Source organism: Ambystoma mexicanum, chromosome 9, assembly GCF_040938575.1.
Source record: "Ambystoma mexicanum isolate Mex_15411 chromosome 9, UKY_AmexF1_1, whole genome shotgun sequence".
In the NCBI taxonomy this organism is placed as follows: domain Eukaryota; kingdom Metazoa; phylum Chordata; class Amphibia; order Caudata; family Ambystomatidae; genus Ambystoma; species Ambystoma mexicanum.
This window is the reverse complement of record NC_090931.1, coordinates 1,470,847,060-1,470,865,603: the sequence shown is the minus strand read 5'-3', so window position 1 is coordinate 1,470,865,603 and position 18,544 is coordinate 1,470,847,060. Positions and strand designations below refer to the sequence as shown.

Below are 18,544 nucleotides of genomic sequence, written 5' to 3'. Positions count from 1 at the left end.
TCAACTCCGTGAATATGCCCCGCCGGGCAATGCTTTTGATTAACACAATAGCAAATGAAATAGCCGTCCGAGGGGTTCCCACTAATGCAGACATGTTTGTGTATGGGATACAGGTCCTGGCGAGAGTGGTGCCCAAAATAACACAAAAGGAATGGAGAGTACCCTCTGACTTTGTTTTCCGCCCTGTTGCTGCCCCTGAAATATTACCAGGTACTATCCTCTCATTAGATCTACAGGGAGTACAAGTATCAGCGGGACATATTGTGGCAATAGATCTGGACACGCACGGATGCGAGTGGCAAACAGTACTGTGCATAGACCCAAAAAATAGTGCTGCACGATCTGACAACCGAGGAGCTGTTCATGGAAATATGCATGTTATCCAAAACAGATGAGTAATGAACCCCCTCATGGCCATTGTCAGTGCACCACCATCATTTTTTGATGAGGACATGCAGCAGGTACCTAAAAAACTATGGATGACTATGGATGACTAACCCCCATGACGTGGGACTTTTGCAAGAAGTAACTCCAGTCAAAATCAAACTTAAGCCTGGTGCAATGCTGCCACGGGTGAGGCAATATCCCCCGTCACGAGAAGCAGAGGAGGGAATAAAAGAAACTATACATGCATGTGATGCTGGAAATGCATCGGAGGGACAGGGCCTCCATATCCTTGTCTTTTACTGCTTTTTATCATGTGTTCTGGCCTGTTTTCCACACAGGAGTTCATGTGGGACTCCTGGCGGTGCAGCTCTCTCTTTTGGTTTGGTGAACAGACCCATGGGATACCCTTATGGCACCCATGGGTGGGGGTACAACCCTGTGCCCCTAGTGTATGTTTTTGGGCACCTGTGTGTGGCCCACAGAGCAGGGTATGGGCTGGTGGCAACTCCATGCTGAATTTGAGAGGTGCTCTGAGTATCCTCATTTTTGGGATACCCAGGCCCTGCCATTGGAATCAGTTGATTCCTGATAGGAAACAAGATGGCCCCTGTTGTCTATTGTTTTCTTTTGCCTGTTACCTTGTTTTCCCAAAGTCCTGGGAAGCCCTGACTCTGTCCCTTCCCCCTGACCGGCTGTTAGGTGGAAGTTCCATATATGGTGTTGCTGTGAAGTCCAGGCCAGACTGGCTGGAGCCTTCCCAGTGACTGTATGTTGTGGGTACACACTGTGGGTGGGACCTGGGTGAATGGAGTGTGTGACGAATACTCATTCTGTGTTGTGGGTGTCTAGTATTTGGTGTTTGACACAATGCCTGAGACAGCCCTGCCCGAAACTGGTGTGAATGCACTGTGCAGTGTTGAATGGCTGAGTACTTGTCCCAATACACATAACGTGTTGTGAGTGTCTGGAGGGAAGTGAATGGCCTGAATGCAGTATGCACCTGATTGGCTGCCTGCCTGCATGAAGGCCCTTCTGACCGATTGGTTGCCTGAGTGTGACCCAGCAGAATGAATGGGAGACCAACTAGTGTATTTGGGGGCCTCTCACTGCTAGAATTTGTGTTCAGAAGCTGAAGTACACTACGACGAGTAACTGGATTAACTGAAGCTTGACCTTGAAGCCCTGCTGGAAGAGAAGAATTGCTGTTGCTCTCCTTCATCATTCTGAAAGTTGCTGTGCCTCCAAGTACTGACCCAGAGAGGACCTGGAAAGGGGCCCTCTTCCCGAGCTACGAGGGACCATCGTGCACCAGCTAATCTTTGCCAAAGCTCACTGGTAGACAGACCTTCGACAGGCTGCCAACGCGAGACGTGGACTGCCGCGGAATCCCAAGGAGAAGCGCCCAGACTGTTGCCCACCACCGTCGCCGACCGGAGCCGCATCGCTCCCGTTTGCCTAAGAACTTCATTTGATCCAAGGACGCTCTTGTCTGCATCGTCGCCCGTCTTATCCCTCTGGAGAAGGCCTGATCGTCAACGCGCCGAGGAGTATCCGCCGGTGGGTTTCCAGCCACCCAAAGACCACAGAGACGCCGACGACTCGACGCCCTTGCTGGGCCACAGTTCTTCAAACTCTTTGCGGTCCAGAACTACCGACACTGGGGTGCCCCGCACGCCTCTTCCTTGCAGGACGTTTTCGCTTCCCCGTCAACGAGCACCGCTAGGAACGAAGCTGCCACTTCACCGTCGTAGCTCACCCTGTTCTCCGTCGGACGTTTGAAGACCCGTGACTCCTACCTTAAAGGGAGGGCACTCAAGAAGGGCCGTCGATTCTTCGACGAGGAACGCTACAACGCCAGGTGCTTTGGGGTTGCAGAACTAATGGGAAGTCTATTGTGAACAATATATGGACTGGGCTTGTGATATATCTTTATTCTACAGGTTGCCTAGGTGGGGCGATCTCCACACACAACTGAGTCTTGGCTAGCAGAGCCAGTATTCTGCCAATTGTTCTCACCAACTGCTTTCCTCTTACCTCTATTGTTGGTTTCTGTTACGAACTGATTTCTGTGCCATTTATCGTCCAGTTGATGCACTTTAAAGAGATCTAATAGTAACTGTGGTACCACGTAGAACTGTATATTTGCCATTATAGATAACCGAGTACAAAGTGAGTTATCGTGATATTGTACATAACCTTGGATATTAATTATATAAAGACAATGTTTTAACTAATACATTGTGCGGACATTCCTTTTGGGTGCTTGGGGACTACACTGTACTTAAGAACCAGCCCACATCACTTCCTGAGAAGCTAGGTCTTGATTGCTCGACCACGTACCAATGATAGAGAATCTTGGTTGGGGTCCTCTGTGCCTCTCCTCTACCATATAGAGAGTAGAAGTACAGACCCCCCCCTACGGTCCTTTACAATGCACTATTACAACAAGGTATCATTGTACCCTCGAACTCCCCTTGTAATACAGAAATTTATCTGATTAAAAAAGCAAAGGGAGGGTGCAGCATTTACGCCCACTCAATGTCATCATACAGAAGGAGTTTCCCCTCATCCCAAATCCTGCATCAATTTTGTGCAGTATCCCAAAGAAGGCCACACATTTCACAGTGGTAGACTTGAAAAATGTTTTTTTCTCAGTGCCACTCAATCTAAGTTCATAATACCTTACTGCATTTACCCTGGGAGGGAAAAGATATGAACATTGCAGATTACCCCTGGTATACTGTGAAAGCCCAAGCATTTTTAACAGAATATTGCATGAGGATCTTGGCAATATTGATGTTAAAAGCACAGTAATACAATATGTGGGTGGCCTTTTGATTTGTAGTGACGGTGAGGAACAATGCAGAAAAGATTCAATAATATTGTTGAATTTGTTGGCACACAAGAGGTAGAAGGTGGACAAAGGAAAGTTTATGTACTGCTTAGCAGAGGTACTGTATCTGACAACTAATATTCAAAGATGGCAAGAGAATAATTCTAGACATAGCAGCAGTGGTACGTGCAGCAGCTAGAACCCACACAGTGAAGGACATGCAAAAGTTTATTGGCTTATGTAACTATTGCCGAGCATGGATACTTGACTATGCAGCATACACTCGGCCCCTACTACAAGCACTGAAGGAGGCACAAAAGGAGAGCACAGCTATCACATGGACACCAAACATGCACACAGCCTTTACAACACTGAACGATCTGATTTCTACAGCTCCCGTTCTGGCCACCCCAGATTATGGTGGGAACTGGTAGTTATTCATGTGCCATTTAATGGGTGGCTTCAGATTATCTTTTCTTCTGGAGTAGCCCTCATAACATATGTGGACTGCTATCCTTCGGAGTGGGGTGCGCGGATCTTCTGCCCATAAAGAAGTGGGGGCGGAAATTAGTGCCTGGGTAGGACTTGGGGCCACATTTCAAAGAGGAACTATTTCGTAGGTCATGGGACCTTTTTTCTTTTATTGACCTTTGTGCGAAGTGTGTGGACCCCAAGTGATAGATCACTCTTGTGATTGCTGAATAAAATAATACTAAAAATGGGGTTATTTCAGCCCAACCGTTATCACCTTCTCCTTTCAGGTGGTCTTGTTTTTGTTATATTTTTGTTTTTTCTGGCTTTTCTTAAGGTTGTTGTTCAGGGTTGCCTTTGTAATATATTCTACTTCGTCCTTTGCCACTTGGATCGTTTTTTTAGTACAGGAGTCCGTGGTATAACGGTAAAGACGTAAAAACTTAAGAGATAGCCTTGTCCACACATTAAAGGAACGAAACGACACCGAAAACACAATCTGGGGAGCAGAAAAACCTATGGGACATACACCCTGTGGGGGCTGCTCCATGTGTGCTCAAACCTCAAGGAGCAAGACCATCGAGATAGGATGGAACACACCCTGGCAACAAAGAAATTTAACCAATTGCAAATCAAAAGGGGTGGTCTATCTGATATGTGGGCATGACAACGAGGGAGATAAAAAAGAGACTCATTGAACACAAATCATATATCTGAACAAAAAAACTAACGGCCCCCCTGGTGAGTCATTTCATCCAAGAAAAACATAGTCAGGACGACTTTACATGGACGATCCTTGAAAAACTAACTCCCCCAAGAAGGGGTGGGGACTTTGGACAAATGCTTCTGAAAAGAGAACAACTCTGGATTTTCAGATTAGACACAGTAAAAAATGGGCTGAATGAGGAAATACAATGGAACAACCTTGCCTTGATGAAATGAACATCTCCAATGGATGAATGAAGAAGGAAGATAAGGAGCAAAATGAGGACTGTAGCACAGCACAGAGAACAACAAACACCCTAGAACAACGACCCTGTCAACGAAATATGAATATGAACAATGGTTCTGGTCAATGTTATGTACATACCTTCCTCCCCCCACCGAATAGTGTTTATAGAACATGGGCCAAAAACAATTTCGGCGCTCCCCCTAAATTAACACTCTGCCACCATATCCTAGATCATGACGAGGGGAGAAAGGCCACACTGTAATGTCGTAACGCTACAATGAATGAACATATGTTCTGTTACGGCCCTATAGCATGCATGATAAAAGGTGCCAAAATACTGTGACAAAATATCATGAATCTCCATGAGAAAAGACGTTCTGCATTAGTGGAAGCGTTATACCAAGTGGGAATAGCCAAATTACCATGCTATAAAATAATGAATGAAGATATGTCCCATTACAATCTCCCAACAACAAAAAACTGAATGAGATGCCAAATTTTGTTTCCAAATATTATGGTGATATATCGGGATTATGTATAAGAAACACATCTAGCATCAGCCCCAGGGGGCCTGGCACCACTATATGAGGCACCAAAAACATAGAGCGACCTAGAGGAGCAAACGCGCTTCAAGATGGCCGCCTTGTGCGACCCGGAAAACCGCAGCGAAGACAGACTTTTTAAAGCCGTCCCCGTTGCCGGACAACGTAGGTTTACACTCGGAGCGAGAGCCCCAGCGTTTCCACGGCCTGACGAGAAGCGGAGGCCATCCGAAGAATGCGGTAAGCGATTCATCCCTGCGGCGTACAAATCAAACTAAGATCTCTTTAGAAGACAAACCTTTCGATCGCGAGCCGCGAACAGCACAATGGGCTGTCGTACTCACGATCGAGAGTTTTGCAATTGCCGGGAATGACACGGGCAGCCCTGCTCGCTTCCAGCGTTTACCAGCGCCCCATGTGGATGCACTGTGTGTATGTGCAAGTGCTAACAATCGCGAGCCGAGGCAAGTCCAGAAAACTGCCTCGCTCGTGACCGGGAGCATTAAGTGATTTTGGCCTTCTGGTCGTAGCAGGCTCCCAAGAGACACCCAGTGTGTCAACCATACTGGCACAGGCCCCACGCTGTGCGGCCCATATGATATCTGGCCCTGATAATAAAAATGGACATATATGCGGACCACTGGCCATCCATTTTATGGCCACAGCCACGCATATTAAAAGAGACATCATACATAATGAACAGTAGTTTTATGTACATAGAAGTAGTGAAACATGTACAATGACACATCAACATATTGTGTCTTACAGGACAAAAACAATGTAACCTTCCAGCCGTCCACAACACCAACATGGCTCACAGCATTTGAACAGCAGAGCTACACGGAAGGTAACAATCTTTCTTGTGAATAACACCTGGTTTTAGTCAAAACAGATTGATGTCCCCGCCCACCAATGGAACAGACTGTCCAAAAATTAGAAAATAAATAAATTTATTATAAGTAACCCAACAATAATCAAACCTTGGAATGTTTTTGGAAAAAGAGCATGACCTCAAGAAATAAAAAACTATTCTGTTTTTCTTTTCTTTCCTCAGGTAGATGGGATGACGGCTCCTCTGACCTCATCCTTTTCCTGATCTTATCAAGACAGGCCAAAAACCACAGTCCTGAAGAAGATGAGAAATAATAATCATCGAAACCGGTCGACCTCTTTTTAAAACCAAGGATATCCCAGGAAACCAATCGGGATACCCCTCCGAAGAAAAAGACCAAACAACATATTGTGTTATGGAAGAAGTTTCTCCCCAAGAAAAACCGTTATACCACGGACTCCTGTACTAAAAAAACGATCCAAGTGGCAAAGGACGAAGTAGAATATATTACAAAGGCAACCCTGAACAACAACCTTAAGAAAAGCCAGAAAAAACAAAAATATAACAAAACAAGACCACCTGAAAGGAGAAGGTGATAACGGTTGGGCCGAAATAACCCAATTTTTAGTATTATTTTATTCAGCAATCACAAGAGTGATCCATTACTTGGGGTCCACACACTTCGCACGAAGGTCAATAAAAGAAAAAAGGTCCCATGACCTACGAAATAGTTCCTCTTTGAAATGTGGCCCCAAGTCCTACCCAGACACTAATCTCCGCCCCCACTTCTTTATGGGCATAAGATCCGCGCACCCCACTCCGAAGGATAGCAGTCCGCATATGTTCTGAGGGCTACTCCAGAAGAAAAGATAATCTGAGGCCACCCATTAAATGGCACATGAATAACTACCAGTTCCCATGCTAAAAAGTGGACCCCACGAAGTGTTCGTGTGTGTCAAAAACATATTAAAATAACAGTTCAGGAGAAACTATAAAGTATAATCAATTGTTTTCCCTGAGTGTGTTTCGGCACCCCAGATTATGAACAGGAATTCTACCTGTTTTCAGACTGCAATGGGACACTCATGACAGCTGTATTAACACAAAAGATATCCCTGGGGCATAAGCCATTGGCCTATTACAGCGGCAACCTTGGGCACTTTGCGTGCAAACAGGCTCTCGCAGCCGCCTTTGCGATTGAAAAAAGCGCCACCCTAGTAATGAGGTGATCGGTCACACTGTTTGTTGGATACTCCTTGTTAGCAATTCTTGAACGATCAAATCTACACTTACGACATAAAGAGCGACATCTTACAAAACAATACTTTCCAGCTTAATCATTCATATAGTATGCTGCAAAACTGTAATTCTCCAGAATTGGATCTTTCATGGATTCACATGCTTAGTATATTCCCCGTCGTGAGACCGGAAACCCTTGGTCTTTTTAAAATAGCGTTTTTCCCATGTACTTCCCAATAGGACGTAGGGTATAAATAGACCCGCCCCCGTAGCTTCTCCTCAGATTTCAACCATCTCCAAAGTGTCGGGATCACCTTGTGCTTTCTACACTTTTGTGGGTTGTAGTCTTCTTTTTCCCCTATGTCTGGGAAAGCGTTGTTTTGCCCGTGTGCTACATGCGGAATGAAAAGGTTTATGAAGGGGACGGGCACATGGACTGCCTCTATTGTCTCTACCCTCATCATTCCGCGGATACCTGTGACATTTGCAAGGGCTTCTCGCAAAAAACGTTGAAGGACCACAACCGGCGTCTGATATCGTGGCTGAACGAAGGGGCCTACCCTCCATCTGAGGTCGGATCGGTCCGCAGTCTAGCATCGGATAGGCATTCCCCCGCAGTTCCTTGACGGTCGGTGTCGGCTGAGCCACCGGCAAAAAAGTCACGGCCTACGGAAAAGAGTCGTCCCTTTTCTGAAAAACATCTGACGAAAGGGGCTCCTTCATTGTCGAAACATGGTCAATCTGGCCAGACCCAGAAGCCTGAAAAATCATCTTCTTCGAAAAAGGATAAAAAAGACTCTTCGAGATGCTCCTCCTCAGGAGACATCATAGGTCTTCCTCGAGTAGACAATCAAAGCACCTGTCCAGAGGCTCGAAAAAGGCAGGATCGCCTAACAAGTCTGCGCCACAACTTCCAGCGCCGTCAACGGGAGTCCTGTCGTCGACGGCTTCACTGCCGTTTGCAGTGTCGGTCTCTACAGTGGTGTTGTCGGCGCCAGTGGTGGCGACCGACAAGGGCCCCAGGTTTTCATCATCGACGGTCGATTTGCCAGGGTCTTGGCAACCTTCGGCGTATGACGCCATTCTACCGATCACCTTATTGCAGCAGGAGTCGGTTCTCTCTGTGTCGTCGATGGAGGAGGAGCAATAACCTGTAGTTAATCTGACAAATCTCGGCTTACAGTGTGTTGGCAATTTGACGACGGCAGGAATTCAGAATGTTCCACCCACATCTCCTCTGCTGAATCAGCAGTCAGAGCTGTCTCTACAGGTGTTAACTAGACTGCAGCCCTATTAGGTCATGCAAGACTTCCTCCCATGGGTACGCCTCCAGTGACACCTATCGTCGACGCGGCAGGTGCCCCTCTGCGTTCAGCGTCCACGGCTGAATTGCCGGCTTCCCGGCCGATAAGCACAGAACCTCCTCGATCCCACCCGGAGGAGGGTGAGCTACAGATCTCTGATTCAGATCAAGATCCTAGGGACTTCATCTCTGACATTTTATCATTGCCATCAAGAGACCCGACAAGGGAGTCTGACGGAGAAATAGAGGCTCCTAGGAGTCTGGCGCAACCATCTCCCAAAGATTACATTGGGGCTTTTCATGCCATGATGGCGAAAGCCTGTGTGGAGTTGGGTCTAACCCCAGAGGAAGAATGCTTCCTATTTGACCATATGGGAAAGAGAAGAAAGTCAGTTTTCTCTGTTCCGATCCTGGTCCACGGTTGGCAAGAAGGCTTACGTACCATGCGCCATCCATTTTCAGAGCCTGCTGTCAAGGGGAGGTTAGAGAAAAAAATTCAAGGCCCTAGACTCTACGCCAAAGTGTTTGGTTGCACAGCCTTCTCCTGAATCAGTGGCGTCAGCGGCGCCTAGCAGGAAAGCTAGAACACAACACAAGTGCACAACGCCTCCTGACAGTGAAGCTAGAAGGGAAGATGCCTTTGGTAAGAAGGTCTTAACAGTGGTAGCGACGACAGTCAAGGCCGCTAACTCGTTAGCGATTATGGCACGCTACGACCACGAAATGTGGAATCGCCTGGCCCCCATCTTAGAACATCTGCCCGAAGAACATCGAAAGGCAGCCATTCTACTGGTGCGTGAAGGTGAGAAGGCATGAAATCACAGCATTAACATTGCTGTAGATTTAGCAGAATTGGGGATTCAAGCAGATAAATAATGGGGTGGTACTAAGGAGGCAGGCCTGGCTAAAGTGTACAGACTTTAGGCCGGAGGTCCATTATAAGGTGCTGGACATGCCCTGTGAGGGTGAACAATTATTTGGGGAAAAAAATAGATGAAGCCCTCAAAGGCATGAAAGAGGACTCCGATACGGCAAGATCATTGGGAGCCTTGCAAAGTGGGCGAGCGTTTCGGCCCTTTCGTCCTTTCCGTGGAGCTTCGGAGAACACTCGATTTGCTTCATCCAGACACAGGAACTATAATCGGTCTGCATACTCCTTCATAAGGATACAGACGGGCAGTCCAAGCTACACGTTGAAGCTGTGATTTCCAAACTTCCAGAAGGAGAGGAGGACAGCCTTCTTCCACCAAGAGTAAGCAAACGAAATCACAGCAATGACAGTCTTCAAGATGTCCTGGGAGGCAGAGTGGCCCAACATGTTGGCGAATGGGATTAAATTGTATCGGACCACGGTGAGGCTGGGCCACTCTCTAGAATTCAAGTTCCCTCCACTTCCCATTCCCCCTGTGTATTCCGCGCAACCTCATCTTCACATCTTGCAGCAGGAGGTTGTACTTAAGCTGCAGAAAGGGGCTATAGAATTGGTTCCGGTGGCCGAGAGAGGTCAGGGGGTTTACTCCCGCTACTTCGTGGTCAAAAAACCCAATGGCAAGTGGTGACCCATTCTGGACCTTCGGGCCCTGAACAAGACTCTGCAGTGCCTGAAGTTCAAGATGTTTACACTTTGGGAAGTCATCCGGGCGGTACAGCCAGGAGATTTTCTGGCGTTGTTGGATTTGCAAGATGCATATTTCCACATACCTATGCGTCGACGACACAGAAAATTCCTACGGTTTGTGTTGGGTCAGAATCATTACCAATTCCGAGTGCTCCCGTTCGGTCTAAAAGCATCTCCCAGGATGTTTACAAAATGTTTAATGCCGGTGGCGGTGTGGCTCCGACGAGAAGGTCATCACGTCTATCCTTACCTGGAGGACTGGCTAATACGAGGCTTGCCTCCGGCGGTGATGCAGGCAAGTGTCAACGTTACCATGCAGCTGTTGCAACGGTTGGGCTTTGCAGTCCACTTCGAAAAGTCTTTTCTGTCTCCCTCCAGGAGTGGAGAGTCGGAACGAAAGTGTTGGTCAGAAGCTACATGTTGCTGCTGGGAGCCATGGCGTCATGTATTCCGTTGGTGAAGGACTGTCATCTCTTCATGAGGCCAGTGCAAGAATTTCTGGCAGACCGGTGGGCTCAAAGTTGCGGATTATGGTCCGACAAGGTGGTGATCAACAGCGACTTACAGGAAGCGCTTCGGTGGTGGCAACTCTCGGACAATCTGACCCAAGGAATGCCGTTGCTTGAGCCGGAATTTCAAGCTACAATTGTGACGGCTGCCTCTCAAACAGGATGGGGAGCTCATCTGGGGTCCTTCCAAATTCAAGCTCAGTGGTTTCCAGTCGAATCAAGTCTTCACATCAATGTGCTGGAACTGAGAGTGGTTCATTGGGCTGTAAAATCATTTTTGCCGTGCATACAAGGCTCTGCCGTGAGGGTGTTGACCGTCAATACAACCACAATGTTTTACCTCAGGAAGCAGGGGGGCGCTCATTCCAGAACGCTCTCGAGAGAGAGGCTCAGGAACTATGGCATTGGGCTCTCAAACAAGACATTAATATTGTGGTGTTTCATCTACCAGGGCTGATGAATGTACAGGTGGACTTTCTCAGCAGAGAAATGAACCAAATCCACGAGTGGCAGCTGAAGGATCAGCAGGTGTCGAGCATTTTCAAAAAATGGGGTCGTCCTTCGCTGGATCTCTTCGCCACACAAGAGAACAGAAAGTGCAAGCAGTTTGCCAGCAGATGGCCTCAGCCAGATTTGCCGGGGGATGCGTTCTCCTTCCTGTGGACGGACAGGTTCGCGTACGCATTCCCTCCATTTCCACTCATTCGGCAGACCCTACAGTGGATTCAGGGATACCCATGCTGTGTGATTCTGGTGGCCCCTTACTGGGCCAGGCAGCCGTGGTTCTCAGACCTGCTCCATCTAGCCGTAGCAGAACCAGTGCGGTTTCAAGTGACGCCGGACCTTCTGTTTCAAGACAAGGGGGCAGTTTGGCATCATGACCTGGGCTCTCTCAGCCTGACGGCTTGGCTCCTGACTTCTCCGAGTTTGGATTGCTAAATATTCCTAGGGACTGTTGACGCATTTTAGAGGCGGGTAGAGCTCCGTCCATGAACGTCTCCTATGCATGCAAATGGAAAAGGTTCTGTGTGTGGTGTAAGGATCAACCTGGAATAGACCCTTTAAGCATTTCATCTGAGCAAATTCTGCCTTATTCACTACACTTGGCAAAGAGAGGTTTGGCGTTCTCCTCCATAAAAGTTCACCTGGCGGCCATTTCTAGATTCATTCGGAAGAGGCACGCTACTCCGCTGTTCAGTGACTGTTTCGTTAAACATTTTCTAAGAGGTTTGTTCCGGACCTTTCCTACGGCAAAGTAGTTCCCTCCTGCTTGGAGTCTCAATCTAGTGCTGTCGGGTCTGATGAAAGCCCCGTTTGAACCTATGTCGTCGACGCCTCTGAAATCTTTGTCGTGGAAAATGGTGTTTTTAGTGGCCATTACATCAGCAAGAAGAATATCGGAGTTGCAAGCCCTAGTGATTGATCCTCCATACTTACGTTTCTTCAAAGACAACGTGGTGTTAGCTACTAACTAACCCTCACTTTATTGCAAAGGTTCCAACTACGTTTCATAAACACTCTTCTATTGTGCTACCATCATTCTTTGCTTCAGCTTCCTCATCGGCAGAAAAGCCGCTGCATACACTGGACGTTAAAAGAGCATTGAAATTTTATCTGAGTCGCACTCAGGAATTCAGATGTTCAAGACAACAACTTGTGGCTTATGGACCCTCAGTAAAGGGAAGAGCAATTTCCAAACAAGGACTGTTGTCCTGGGTCTCGTCGGCTATTTCCTTCTGTCATTCTAAGGCAGGAAAGCCTTTGAAGAGGTGCCCGAAGGCGCGCTCGACGAGATCCACTGCATCGTCAGCGGCATTATGGTCAGGGATTCCGCTGGTGGACATCTGTCAGGCGGCCTCCTGGTCGGTGCCGCATACACTTACTCAGCATTATTGCCTAGAACAGCAACATGGTGCAGACATACAAATGGGACGTGCAGTCTTGCAACGCCTCTTTCAGTAAGGTAAGCCCCCACAGCGTGGGGTACTTAGTTCAATGCTACCATGACTAATGTTTATTGCTGGTCAAATGTGTTGCGTTCCTAATGTATTGGTTTGCATTACACTCCACCATGTATGATGAATACTGCTATGTAATTTATTCTAAGCATGTGAATCCATGAAAGATCCAATTCTGGAGAAGGGAGTAGTTTCTTACCTGTAACTCCATTTCTCCAGAGTTGGTATCTTTCATGGATTCACATGTGCCCTCCGGCCTCCCCTGCATGCAAACCTAGTGCGTGCCTCTACTTTGGAGGTTAAAATCAGAGGAGAAGCCACAGGGCGGGTCTATTTATACTCTACGTCCTATTGGGTGGTAAGTAAGCGCCCCAAAAGGACATTGATAGGACACTAAAGTGTCAAAGTTTTCCAAGGGAAAACGCTATTTTGAAGACAGAGGGATCCTGGCCTGATGACGGGGACTATTCTAAGCATGTGAATCTATGACAGTAACCAACTCTGGAGAAATGGAGTTACAGGTAAGAAACTACTCCCATCCATCCACCTTCCTCACTGAGCCATACACAGTAAAGGACATGCAAAATCATGATTGTGCTACATATGAAGAGGAAGGAGAGGACATTCCCAAAGCAAACGAGAACGCCTTAGAGGAAGGTGAAGCATACTTTGTAGATGGGTCAGCATCCATTTGCCCAAAAACAGGAGAAAAGCATGTGGACACGGCAGTAGTGAGATTAGAAGAAGGGGAATATGAAATGATTGTGCAAAAACGAGCAGCAGAGCTGGTAGCCCTGATTGAAGCACTGCATACAGCAAAAGGATGTGCAGCGACCATTTATTCAGATTCAGCATATCTGTCACGACCCGTGACCCACAACCCCACTTGCATGGTCACATGCTACATGCCAGGTAGGGTTAAGACTCAAGGTTCAGTTGGGGCCCCAAGGGCCTTGCATTATCCTCATGGACTCTCCTGGAGTCAGTCCTGGCGCCTTTGCTGGGTTGTCCAGGTGAAGAAGGAGAGGTTTCAGGAGGACAGGAGGGCTTTTGAATGAGCTGAAAGAGGCTCTCGCAGAACCATCATTAGTGGCGTTGGTAAAATGCCAAGCCCATACGAACAACATTGATGTAATATCACTGGGAAATGCAGGAGCAGATGCTGCTGCAAAGCAGGCAGCATATTTCCAGCAGCCCCAAACAACAGAGTATCTGCTAAAGGGTAGCACAAATGAGGAAAAGGAGGGGGGAAATAATTCACTTCCCATCGCACAAATAATTGAGTTACAAAAAAAGGGCACCCATTGCGGACCAGGAATTATGGTTGAAAGGGGGGTGTACACAGTCACCCACTGATCTCCTTTGGTGACAAGAGACAACAGGAAAGGTAGTAATGCCTGTGTAATTATTACTGCTTGCATTCCAACAGCTACATTTTCCAGCGCATATAACAAAACAACACTTAGCTGCTGAAATCCAGGAAGACTGGTTTGTCCCAACCCTTCAAGAGCACCTTGCCAAAATGGCAATTGAATGCATAACTTGCCAAACATGCAGCTCTGGAATGCCCAGGACACTGCGAGGGACATTACCCCGCCCCATTCGACCTTTCTGTTAGCTGTACATTGACTACGCAGACATGGGAAAAAGGTTTAATTGAGTTAGATACCTGATAGTGGTGGGCTGCCCCTTTTCAAGCTGGGTGGAAGCAGGACCCTGTGCACACCCAGACGCAAAATATGCTGCAACATTTTTGGTGAGAGAAGTGTTCACACGTTGGGGCATCTGTGATGTCATACGCTCCGACAATGGAAGACACTTTGTTAACAACCTCTTTAAGGAAGTAACTTCAGTACTAGGAATAAACCACAAACTGTGTTCCATTTACCACCTGCAAGCGAACGGGGTGGTCGAGAAAATCAACTCCTCCTTAAAATCAGACTGTCAAAGTTGTGCCACACCCTCAAAAAGAACTGGGTATATTGCCTGCCCTTAGCATTATTCCAATTATGAGCACAACCAAGCAAGGAGCACCACTTGTCCACACACAAAATAGTGACAGCGAGGCGTATACAGACACATCTATCCGCCGGAAGAAGAGTTTCAGATGCTCATAAAACTGCAGCGATCTTAGGAGAGGAATATAAGGAATATTTGACACAGCTCACCTGGGCAGTACGGAGCGTAGCTAAACAAGTGGCCTGCCCCTCACTAGGGAAAGTGAGTGTGACACAAACATTGCAGCAGCGGACAGCCCCATGACACAGTTAATGCCCGGAGAGTTGGTATATGTGCAGAGCTTTGTAAGGCGATGGAATTCTCCAAGATTTCATGGCCCTTAAGAGGTGGTATATTGTACACCCTCTGCAGTGAAAGTGAAGGGCCTGAAATATTGGATACACCTCTCTGACGTTAGAAAAGCATATGGCAGCGTCATACCAGAAGGGGAACAGCCAAATGTACAGAAAGTCGCTGTACTCTAAAGAGAATGAATTGAGTAAAGTAGAACAATTGGAAATTACAATGAGATAGCAATGTAAATAAAAGTATGAATAGTTGACTAATATATATATATATATATATATATAAGCTTGAATAGTTATTATATGCTAGATATCTCTATCTCTCTCTCTCTCCCTCTCTCTCTCTCTCTCTTGCTCTAAATGGAATGTTATGTTGTCCTTCTTATAACTGAAAATGCACTTAACCCTTTGTATTCCACTCTATAGGTACAGACGTGGAGGGCCCTCAATGACGCCAGGACAGAGATAGATAACAGTAGGGGCAATGTTAGCGCCACTAGGGTATACTCATATGGCTGTGGCCTCTACTTCACGGCCATTGTATTTTCCACATTATTAATATGTTTAGGTTTATATTGGAGCGTTTCTTTTATTTTAGATGATATAAAAGAAGGGGGGTTGGGGGAAAACTCGTGTAAGTGGGAACGCAGTTAATATGGGATTGGGGTAAAATTGATGTGGTCCACAATACCACAAGAATCGCACATTGAAAGCCCCTCAGTATGAATCCTCAACAATGAATAATGATGAGAATGTATTGTATGTTTATAACGAGGACCAACCAACGTCTTATGTATTAGTGTTACCATGCACTTACCCACAGACAACCTTTGATCCTACCTCAAATGACGATTCTATGCACTTAAAGTCCCAAACACCCACCCTAAAGTACTCCTCTTTCCACACAGTACTGGCAACATAATTATGATCAGAATGAAAAGATTAATTTAGGCATTTTACCTATCCTCTGTCAAAGAATTACGAAGCTACATAATGGTCTGGGGGGAATAACAGAAGAAAAGGGAACCGGAACGAAAAAGATATCATGCATACCATGGCGTAGGGCTAGATGTAGTAGAGGACCCCCGGCACCCAGATCAGTCTAATAAATGGTACTCTGACATGAGCACCATGTGTAAACAAGCAACAAACGAAAGTTGCTATGTGTGTTCCCTGATACCTCACGCATCAGGAACACCCAAGGTTCTGTTACCACCGGAAACCCCCATAGCGGATGCCCAGTGTCTCGTTCATCTTGCACTTTGTAGAATTGGAAGTACCTTCCAAGCACACACAGTAATGTTACAACTGCCACAGAACGAAAAGCCTCAGGGAGTACTTTGCATCAAAGAACCTCATAAAATGAACATGTTCACAGAAAACAAATGGCAAGAGGAAACAGTGATGTGTAAGGCAGAAGCACTATGAGGATGATCAGAAGAAAAATGTCAATGGGTCGAAAGAACATGCACTCAGACATGGTCCCAGCACATTGCCAACCTGACATGGGTAACAGCTCTCGAAAAGCCAATCAAAATCCAACGCGAAGTGCAATACGAACTTGCCCCTGGAATCAAACAACCATTGTAACAAAATGATTGTCCTCCCCGACATGAGAAAAGGGACAGCTGCCTTGATGTACAATTTTTGGGTATGCGGCAAACAGGTGTACTTGCACCTCCCGCAGTCATGGAGAGGTGCGTGTGTCCTAGCTACGTTGCATTCGGCCCTGATTGTGATTCCGGTGAGCCACATACATGTCCCTGGCACCCCAGTCCACAACTGAAGAACCCCCCATAAGTGATGTACTGTCGGTGGACAAGCTACAAGACAGGGTGCCACGCAAAAGAAGAGCATCGAACTACATCTCTAAAGACTCTTCCAATCTTCTGGCACAGATACCAGACCAGTTTAAGTTGTTTAACTCAGCAGAGAATTTTTTTCCGTCACTCATACCAAGCATCCCGGCACGAGCAAATGCCAAATGGTTGCAGATTGTGAGGTAGGATCTGGTCCAACTAGCATACGATACTGAAGAATGGTTCAACGCCATCAAGATAGAACTCAGAGTTCTGCGGTTGATGACAATGCAAAACCGCTACATCTTGGACCTCCTCACAGCAATGGAAGGCAGTGTTTGCCAAAAAATCGGGAATGCATGTTGCACATTCGTGCCTTCTGCAGATGCTGACAACGGGACATTATCACATGTAATAGCTGCAGTACATGATCTCGGAGGAAGGATGAAGAAGGAAGGTGGCGTCCAGCCAAGTGACTAGTTTGATACAGTTTTTGATTCGGTACCATCCTGGTTCACGACTGCAATGAAGGTGCTGGTCTCCATCATAGTATTTTTGCAGCTGATTTTCTGTGTGCGTCAGGTAGGGGTTTGATGCTGTGCAGAATCTATTCCTAGTAGTGCAGTGATGATGGTGACAGTGAGCAGTCCAACAAAGGTGCCTCATGAAGTGAAGGATGCGCAGGTACAAACGGGATAACCATGAACCCAAATACAGCATTACTGCATTGTACAACACAGGAGATAGAGTGGACAACTTGTGGCACACAACCCTCAAAGAACCCCATGAATTAAAATGGTATAAGGAAGCGTGGGTGAACCTAGCTGGGGATGATGGGTGCATATATACGTGACCTGCACTCCTGATGAATATGCCAGAAGAGGTCAAAGTCTAAGATTTGTGTGTAGGGCTTGGATGACAATAAAGGGACCTCCAGCCTGGGATGAAGCAGTGATTGAGGCAGAAGAACATAGGCGCACTAATGGCCAGGGTTATTCATTACTTTAGGAGTAACGAATCTATTGCTCATTCCATCGCAGGGAGACATCCACTTGTCTGTCCTCTGGTGACAGAGGGCAGAAGCCATTGGATGATACATACAGACTCCATTCTGAGCTGAACCAAAATGAGAACCATGGTGGTTGGTACTAGTTTGCCTCTTCTTTTTTGGACCAGTGACTGCTGGCCTGCTTCCGTTGGTACTCTCCCGGTTCCTGTTCTATCGGAGAAGAATATGGTGGTTATCATCTCTTCTTCCCTTGCCATGGATGATCAGATTACAGCAGTATAGAAGAATGGTCATTTTAAACTCTGCATACTTAGGAAAGTCCTCCCATTTGTGCCCGAAAAATGCCAGGCTCCGGTGGTAGCCTTGCTTGTTATGAGTGGCCTGATTATTGTAATTCATTGTTACTAGCCCAGCCACGCTATCTGGTCAATCGCCTTCAGTTGTTGCAGAATACAGCTGTTAGAGCCATCTTTCTGCCCCCTTTTGGCACTCACATTACTCCATTATTGAGGCAGCTCCACTGGGTCCCGGTGGAAAAACAGATCTTGTTTAAGTACGTATGTATGGTGCACCACGCCTTTAAGGGCCTGGGACCTGAATACATCCAGCATAAATTCCCCCACTATGCCCCTAATTGGCGTCCCTGTTCTCAATCCGCATTTCTTGTTGTGGTCTCTCGTTTCAGACTGACTCGTACTGGCGGACGTGCCCTTTCGGTCGTTAGCGCAAAGGCATGGAACGCCCTTCCTATGGCGTTGTGCAAGACAGCTGATCATCTTGCCTTCCGCC

At 46.8% G+C, this 18,544-nt stretch overlaps 1 protein-coding gene across 1 annotated transcript in view; it reads left to right on the top strand.

The window, feature by feature from the left end:
- ADCY10 (adenylate cyclase 10) overlaps positions 1–18,544 on the top strand; it is a 1,140,628-nt gene that overhangs the window by 77,992 nt on the left and 1,044,092 nt on the right. The window lies entirely within an intron of this gene.